Below are 7,859 nucleotides of genomic sequence, written 5' to 3'. Positions count from 1 at the left end.
GACAACAATATAGTACATATCATCCCAATTTAATTGCCTGCTGCTTTGGTTTGAATGTTTCTATCGCTAGCAAAATTCTTGTTGAAACTTAATCTTTAATTCAATAGTATTAAGAGGTAGGGACATTAGGAAGTGAATAGTTCATGAAGATTCCTCCTTTATGAATGAAATTAAAGCACTTTAATGAATGAAATTAAAGCACTTTAAATTATTATGAATGAAAGTAAAGCACTTTAAATTATTATTTTTATTTTTCTGTAAGTTATTGGGGTACAGGTGGTATTTGGTTACATGAGTAAGTTACTAAAGAGTGGTGATTTGTGAGATTTTGGTAAACCCATCACCCGAGCAGTGTACACTGCACCATATTTGTAGTCTTTTATCCCTCACCCACCCCACTCTTCCCCTCAAGTCCACAAAGTCCATTGTATCATTCTTATGCCTTTATGTTCTCATAGCTTAGCTCCCACATATCAATGAGAATATATGATGTTTGGTTTTCCATTCCTGAGTTACTTCTCTTAGAATAATTGTCTCCAATCTCATCCAGGTCGCTGCAAATGCTGTTAATTTATTTATTTTTATGGCTGAGTAGTATTCCATTGTATATAAATATACCACAGGTTTTTTTTTGTTTTTGTTTTTGTTTTAATCCACTTGTTGATTGATGGCATTTGGGTTGGTTCCACGATTTTACAATTGTGAATTGTGCCGATATAAACATGTGTGTGTAAGTAACTTTTTCATATAACTACTAGATTGTTGGATCAAATGGTAGTTTTATTTTTAGGTCTTTAAGGAATCTCCACACTGTTTTTCCATAGTGGCTATACTAATTCACATTCCAACCAGCAGTTTAGAAGTGTTCCCTGATCACCACATCCACGCCAGCATCTACTATATTTTGATTTTTTGATTATGGCCATTCTTGCAGGACTATATTGCTCTTTTTTGTCTCTAGTTTCTTAAGATTAGAAGCTAAGATGATCAGTTTAGATGTCTATTCTTTTCTAAAATACACATTCAATGCTATAAATGTAAACACTGCTCTTACTACCTCCCACGAATCTTGAAAAGTAGTATTTCATTTAGTTCAAAATATTTTTAATTACTCTAGAGACCCCCCTTTTTTCCCCAATGTGTTATTTAAAAGTATATTTAATCTCCAAATATTTTAGGATTTTTCTCCAGCTATCTTTCCGTTATTGGTTTCTATTTCAATTCTACTGTGTTCTGAGTGTCTTTTCTTTTTAAATTTGTTAAGATATGTTTATGAAACAGCATCTGGTCTATTTTGGTGAATGTTCCATGTTCACTTGAGCAGAATGTGCACTCTGCTGTTGTTGGATGAATTATTCTTTTTTTTTTTTTTCTGAGACACAGAATCCATTTTATTTTGCTTTTAGTCTCTTGAGCTTGCAACAGTCAATATTTTTAATTACAAAATTTAATTTACAAATAAAAATTATATATATTCAATATGTACATGATTTGATATACATATACATTATATAATGATCATCACAATCAAATTAATTAACATACCTGTCATCATCCATAGTTACACTGCATGTGTGTGGTGGGGTGAGGTCATTTAAATTCTGTTCCCTTATCAGATTTCAAGTAAATGATACAGTAAGGTACACTATGTTGTAAATTAGATCCCTAGAACTTGTTCATCTTATAAATGAAAGTTTGAACCCTTTCATCAACATCTGTTCACTTCCTTCACACCTCTGGTAACCACCATTCTACTCTGCTTCTATGAGTTCAACTTTTTAATTTTTAAATTTTTATTTTATTTATCTATTTATTGAGACAGGGTCTTGCTCTGTCACCCAGGCCGCAGTGCACTGGTGGTACCACAGCTCACTGCAGCCTCGAACTCCCAAGCTCAAGCAGTCCTCTGACCTCAATCCCCCCAAGTAGCTGGGACTATAGGCGCATGCCACCACACCTGGCTAATTTTTGCATTTTTTATAAAAACAGGGTTTTGCCATGTTGCCCAGGCTGGTCTTGAACTTCTGAGCTCAAGCAATCCACCTTGACCTCCCGAAGTGCTGGCATTGCAGGTGTGAGCCACCATGCCCAGCCAAGTTCAGCTTTTTTAGATTCTACATACAAGTGGAATCATAGAGTAATTGTTTTTCTGCGCCTGGCTTATTTCACTTAGTGTAATATCTTCCTGGCTCATCCATGTCCCAAATGGCAGAATGTCCTTTTTAAAGGCTGAATAATGTTCCATTATGTATGTATATATACCACATTTTCTTTATCCATTCATCTGCTGATGAACATGGATTGTTTCCACATCTTAGCTATTGTGAATAAAACTGCAATGAACATGGGGGTGCAGATATCTCTTTTAGATACTGATTTCATTTACTTTAGATATACAGTTGACCCTCCTTATCTGTAGTTTCCAAATCCATGGATTCAACCAACCAAGGATCAAACATATTTTAAAATATTACATCTCTACTGAACATGTACAGACTTTTTTTAAAAATTAGATCCAGTTTACTAATGATGCTGTCCTTACCGGTGTTTTGCCTGTTGGATCTATCAATTAATGACAGAGGGGTGTTGAAGTCTTCAAGTATAGTAGTGAGTTTGTCTATTTCTTCTTGAAGTTCTGTCATCTTTTTGCCACACATACTTTGATGCTTTGTTGTTACGCACGCATGTATTAAGGATTATTTTGTCTTAGGAAATTGACTTCTTTATCATTATGTAATGCCACTCTTTATCACTGATAGGTTCATTGTTCTGAAGTCTGCCTTCTATAAAATTAATAGAGCTACTCTAGCTTTCTTTTGATTAGTGTTAGTATGATATATCTTTATTCATCTCTTTATTTTGGTCCCTCTGTGTCTTTGTATTCAAAGTGAGTTTTATACAGAAAACATATAGTGTGGTTTTGCTGTTTGTGAGGGCAGTCTGTCTTTTAATTAGAGTGTTTGAATCATTCACATTTAAGGTGTTATTTGCATAGTTGGATTAATACCATGCTCGTAACTATTTTCTATTTCTTGTACTTGCTCTTTTTTTCTTTTCTTTTTTAAAACTTCCATTCCACCTATGCCTTCTCTGGTTTTAATGGAGAATTTTTTCTGATTTCCTTTTCTTTATTAGCATATCAATATACTTTTTTTCTAAAAAATGTTATTGGTTTCCCTAAAGTCTGCATTATACACTTGTAACTAATCTAAGACCACTCTAAAATAAAACTATACTAGTCGTATGTAATGCAAGTATCTCATAACAGAGTATTCTTAATTCTTCCTTCTTGTTTTGTAGCATTGTTTCATTTATTTCACTTTTATATATCTTATAATTACCCAATAAATTTTTACTATTATTACTTCAAAATAAATGATTAGATCAATTTAAATAGAAAGAAAATATTTGTTTTTTCTCTTCATTTATTTCTTCCCCGTTGTTCACACTGTCTTTATTCAGATTCAGTTTGTAACCTATATCATTTCCCTTCTAACTTCTTTTAACATTTCTCGCAAGGCAGATCACCTTACAACAAATTCTCCAACCTTCAGTTTTTATTTGTGGTTAAAAAAGAAGTCTTTGTTTTTCTTTCCTTTGGAAAATGATTTTGCTAAATAAACACTTCTAAGTTGGTAGGATTTTTTTCTCTCAACTCTAAAACTTTCACTCCAGTCTCATTCTGCTTTCATTGTTTCTGACATAGCTTGTGAACTTTGAAAGACTTTTCTTGCCTTTTTAATTTTCTTCCTTCATGTAAGACAGGGAGGCTAGAGGGGGTAGAGTTTTCTAACTGTCCTTCTCCCAGGCCTAATAAGGCTCTAGTAAAGTGATATTTTTTTAATAGGGGACAGGTTTTTATTATGGAAAATGCTCTGTAAGTATTTTAAACCAATTACTTTTCCCCTGGGATTATTTCAAATGGTTACTTTTCCTTCTGCTCAAAACATAAGGAAATTTTTCTCCAATCTGTACAGTGAGAATGTGTTTCTGGAGGTGAAACATGTGAAAGTGTGGTGACCCCTTAATATCGGGCCCCCAAAATTTCCTAACTCTCAAGGTAACCTATGATTGGCCTCCATCAATTCACCACAGTGCAATTTAATTGCTCCTACTGCTTATTGACTCTAGTGACTTCTCTCTCGATAAACTGTGAGACACTGTGCTCATCTGTCTTTCTGTATTTCAGGGTGATGGTTTGCTTAGTAGCCTCAATTTTCTGATAGATTCAAGAAAAGTCATTGACTTTTAGCCTGATCAACTTTTTTCTTGTGAGAATGATTGTCATGACTTTGAAGTCCTCTACATGCTACAGCTGAAACCAGAAGTACATACAATCTTTCAAGGATGTATGATGATTCATAGCAAACAGACTAAATGAGAGAGAGAGAGCTTTTCTTTTCAAGGCAAAATATGGCTTTGCTTACAGCTTTGGAAGATGGAGATATTGTCTCTCACTCATACAAGGGTCAGGCATTCTTTGCTCATTACAAAAGATTTGGGTTTTTAAATTTGGAATTTGTTTTTTATATTGTAATCCACTTATTGAGTAGGTGGCCCTTATGTTTGCCCTGTGTGAACTGGGGTTTGGGAAGCCAGCACAAAAATGCTGATATTCTAACTTTTGTTATTGCCGTGATTAAAAAAAAAAATCTGTCCTTTATCTCTGATTCAGTTCTTATGTATTCTGCTGGAATCTCTGAAACTTTGGTTGGCTAACTTTTTATCTTGAAAGTTAGGTAAATTGTCAGATCCTTCTCAATTCTTCACATATTATGCCAATACCTTTGCAAGCATTATTGAAAGGGAAACCTGACTAAAAACTACAGTCATCCCTTGGTATTTACAGGGGCTAAATTCCAGCAATCCCAACACATACCAAAATCCACATATTCAAGTCCCTCATATAAAATGGCATAGTATTTGCATATAGTGTACACACATCCCCCTGTGTGTGTGTGTGTGTGTGTGTGTATTTTTTACTCAGCAAGTATTATTGAGCTCCAATTATAGCTCAGGTATGTGGAATAACAACAGAACACACATAAAAATTATATTTTGGATTACATTTTAGATAGTAGAAACCACAGTAAAATGGAAAAGATTTAGTTATTCATTCTATCAGTGTTTATTAAGCCCTACTATGTGCCAGGCATTGTGATAAATGGTGGGGATTTTTGATTGAATAAGCCAGTTTTTGCTCTTAAATTACTTGCAGGCTACTGAGAGATATATAAGTAGACATAGAAATCAAATGCCAAGTGGTATAAGAGGGGTCTTTTGTTTTGTTTTGTTTTTAGAATGGGGCCTTTCTTATTATTGTTATTATTATTATACTTTAAGTTCTAGGATACATGTGCACAACATGCAGGTTTGTTCTTTTCCAAGTGTTGACAGTGTCACTAATTCTGCCTGGGAGAATCAGGGAGGGTTTCACAGAGGAGTCTTCCATATATTTTTAATCACTTCTAGGTTAGTTGTAATACTTAATATGGTATAAATGCTATATAAATAGTTGTTATACTGTTTTGTTTCTTTATTTGTATTTTTTTTTGAATATTTTTGATTTGAGGTTGGTTGAATCCATGGGATGTATAACTTACTTACTTATGCTAGTACTTCCCAATGGACTGCAATGGATGTGGTGGACACATCAGCGCAGGAGGGGGTGACCCTTGCAGTCTCTGTGGCTGCATGTGAGCCTAGGTGACCTAGGGTTGGGTGGTAGATGGGAAGCTATGCGGCAGCCTGCCAAATGGGACCAGAGCTAAACAGCTAGGATTTAAAGCTATAAATGGGAATAATGAGTAACGTTTACGATGAAATTAAAGTCAGTAAGTCACCTCTAACCTCTTCCAGCTGTTTTCTCAGGAGAATGTCCGTATTACATTTACATGCTCTTGCAACTGTGATCGCCCTTCAGTTACAAGGGCTTCAGTTCCAAGGGTTGAAAGTGGAGCATTCCCTGGTCTGAGAATAGCAAAGAGTTCATTCCTTTTAGGCTATTCTTGCTGATCTTCTCTTTTCAAACTCTATGAAGATGGAATCATCCTTCCTTCAGTACTAACAGTTTTTCTGTTTTGTGGTTAATGTAATTCACAAGAACCTCTAAAATAACAAATGAAATAAGCCAGGGGCGTGGAAAAGATGACTTTTATATTGGTCTGGGATTGGCTATGAGCTCTAGTATTTTCACTGGAGGGAGTTTCATTTTCAAAAGGAAAAAAAAAGTGATCTGCCACTTGTGATAAAAGGCTCATGACAGCTGGTCAAGGTGGGCATACACATTTTAGAGAATGGTGGTTGTAGATGGAATTGTTGTTGATGAGAGCTGGGGAGATGGCCAATGTCACTGATGTATTTGCACGAGCCACACTGGTGACTCCATTAGGAGTTCTTGGAGACCTAGAAAGTGCCACTTGTTCTTCACACTTTTTAAATGAATGACTTAATCTCATGGGAATATTGGGCAGTTGTTAAGTATTCTAGGATCTACAGTTATGGTCAGTCGGCTGTGCTTTAAAAGAAGAGAGGTTAGAGAACTAACAGGAAATGTTTCACAAGCTAGGTGATTCAGGTTTTGTGGTCTTTGCAACACTTGTGGTCATTGTGTCCCTGAATATTAATCTCTGTAGTAGGAGTTTGCCATAGACAGATAAATGTTCTTGTGTATATAACCATTGGCTCTGTAATCGGAGCATTTTCCGTCTCCTGTGTGAAGGTCTTAGGCATTGCTATTGAAGAGTTGTCGCCTGGGCTCTGATGTGCCCTGGCTTGATTTTGCTGCTGAACTTTGTTGTCTGAGTGAGCCCACAGATTAATTACCTAAATAAGGCCCTGAATATATTCAACAATTTTATAGTGACTCCAATGCATGAAAGATTTTTTACAACATTAATTTTAACTTGTTCAGCTATCCTTTTTAAGCCATGTCAAGGTATGTCTGTTGATAATGTCATTGGTACTTTGAGTGGGTTTTTGTAATCATTGTGGGGATATTCTTGTTGCAAACCTTTAAAAATGTCAGCTTTAATTTAGCAAGTCTGACTCTGCCTATCCTAAATGATGAAAAAGAATTGAATAGCAACCTCTCTAATATCTAAAGTTTTTAATAATAATGAAGAAGGCTTAACCCGTGGAATTGAACAACACACTGGTGAAAATGACTCCTAAATACATGGAACTTATGGAACTCAGGCAATGTTTTAATAAAAATCTAATTAAAAGGTTATCCCATAAAAACTAGATGATTGTATTATCTTATTTTCATCTCATTTTTTATCCTATTAGATCTGGCTGGATATTGATTCTTACATGATGTTGAAAGCAAATCAAGGGCATACTTATTGATGCTATGAATACTATGAATATATGTGGTGCCATTCAGAATTCTGAAAGACAATCCCAAATGTTGGATTTCTGAAAGATAAAATTCCTCAAATCTCCTAACATCTAAAGTTCTAAACATCACAGTCCAAAAGATTAAAATCCAAATGTTGAAATTTTGAAAGTTGAATTCTGGAGAAAGGATGAGTGGGTTTGGAGTTATACACAAGTATCTTCATCATGTCAATTGCACCATGTTAGGTGGAACTATTAGTCTGATATTGTCCTTATTTGGAAATTAAGTATGATGTAGGGAGATGTATACAGGTGCCAAGTTGAGGAGGGGTAAATTTGTGGACTTAATCTTAAGTGTCAACTTGACTGGATTAAGAAATATCTAGAAACCTTATACAGTATTCTTTTGGGTGTATCTGTCTGTGAGGGTGTGTCCAGTGGAGATTAGCATGTGAGTCTGAGTGAAGCAAGTGGGAAAGATCTGCCCTCAATGTTTTGAGTGTTTCTGGGATCACAGA

General features: G+C 35.1%; 1 pseudogene; it reads left to right on the top strand.

Moving 5' to 3' along the window:
- The first annotated feature begins 5,635 nt into the window (after positions 1–5,635).
- Positions 5,636–7,173, top strand: LOC111532880 (annotated as a pseudogene).
- The last annotated feature ends 686 nt before the right edge of the window (positions 7,174–7,859 follow it).

Source organism: Piliocolobus tephrosceles, chromosome 2 (genome assembly GCF_002776525.5).
Source record: "Piliocolobus tephrosceles isolate RC106 chromosome 2, ASM277652v3, whole genome shotgun sequence".
NCBI lineage: Eukaryota > Metazoa > Chordata > Mammalia > Primates > Cercopithecidae > Piliocolobus > Piliocolobus tephrosceles.
This window is presented reverse-complemented; position numbering and strand designations above follow the sequence as displayed.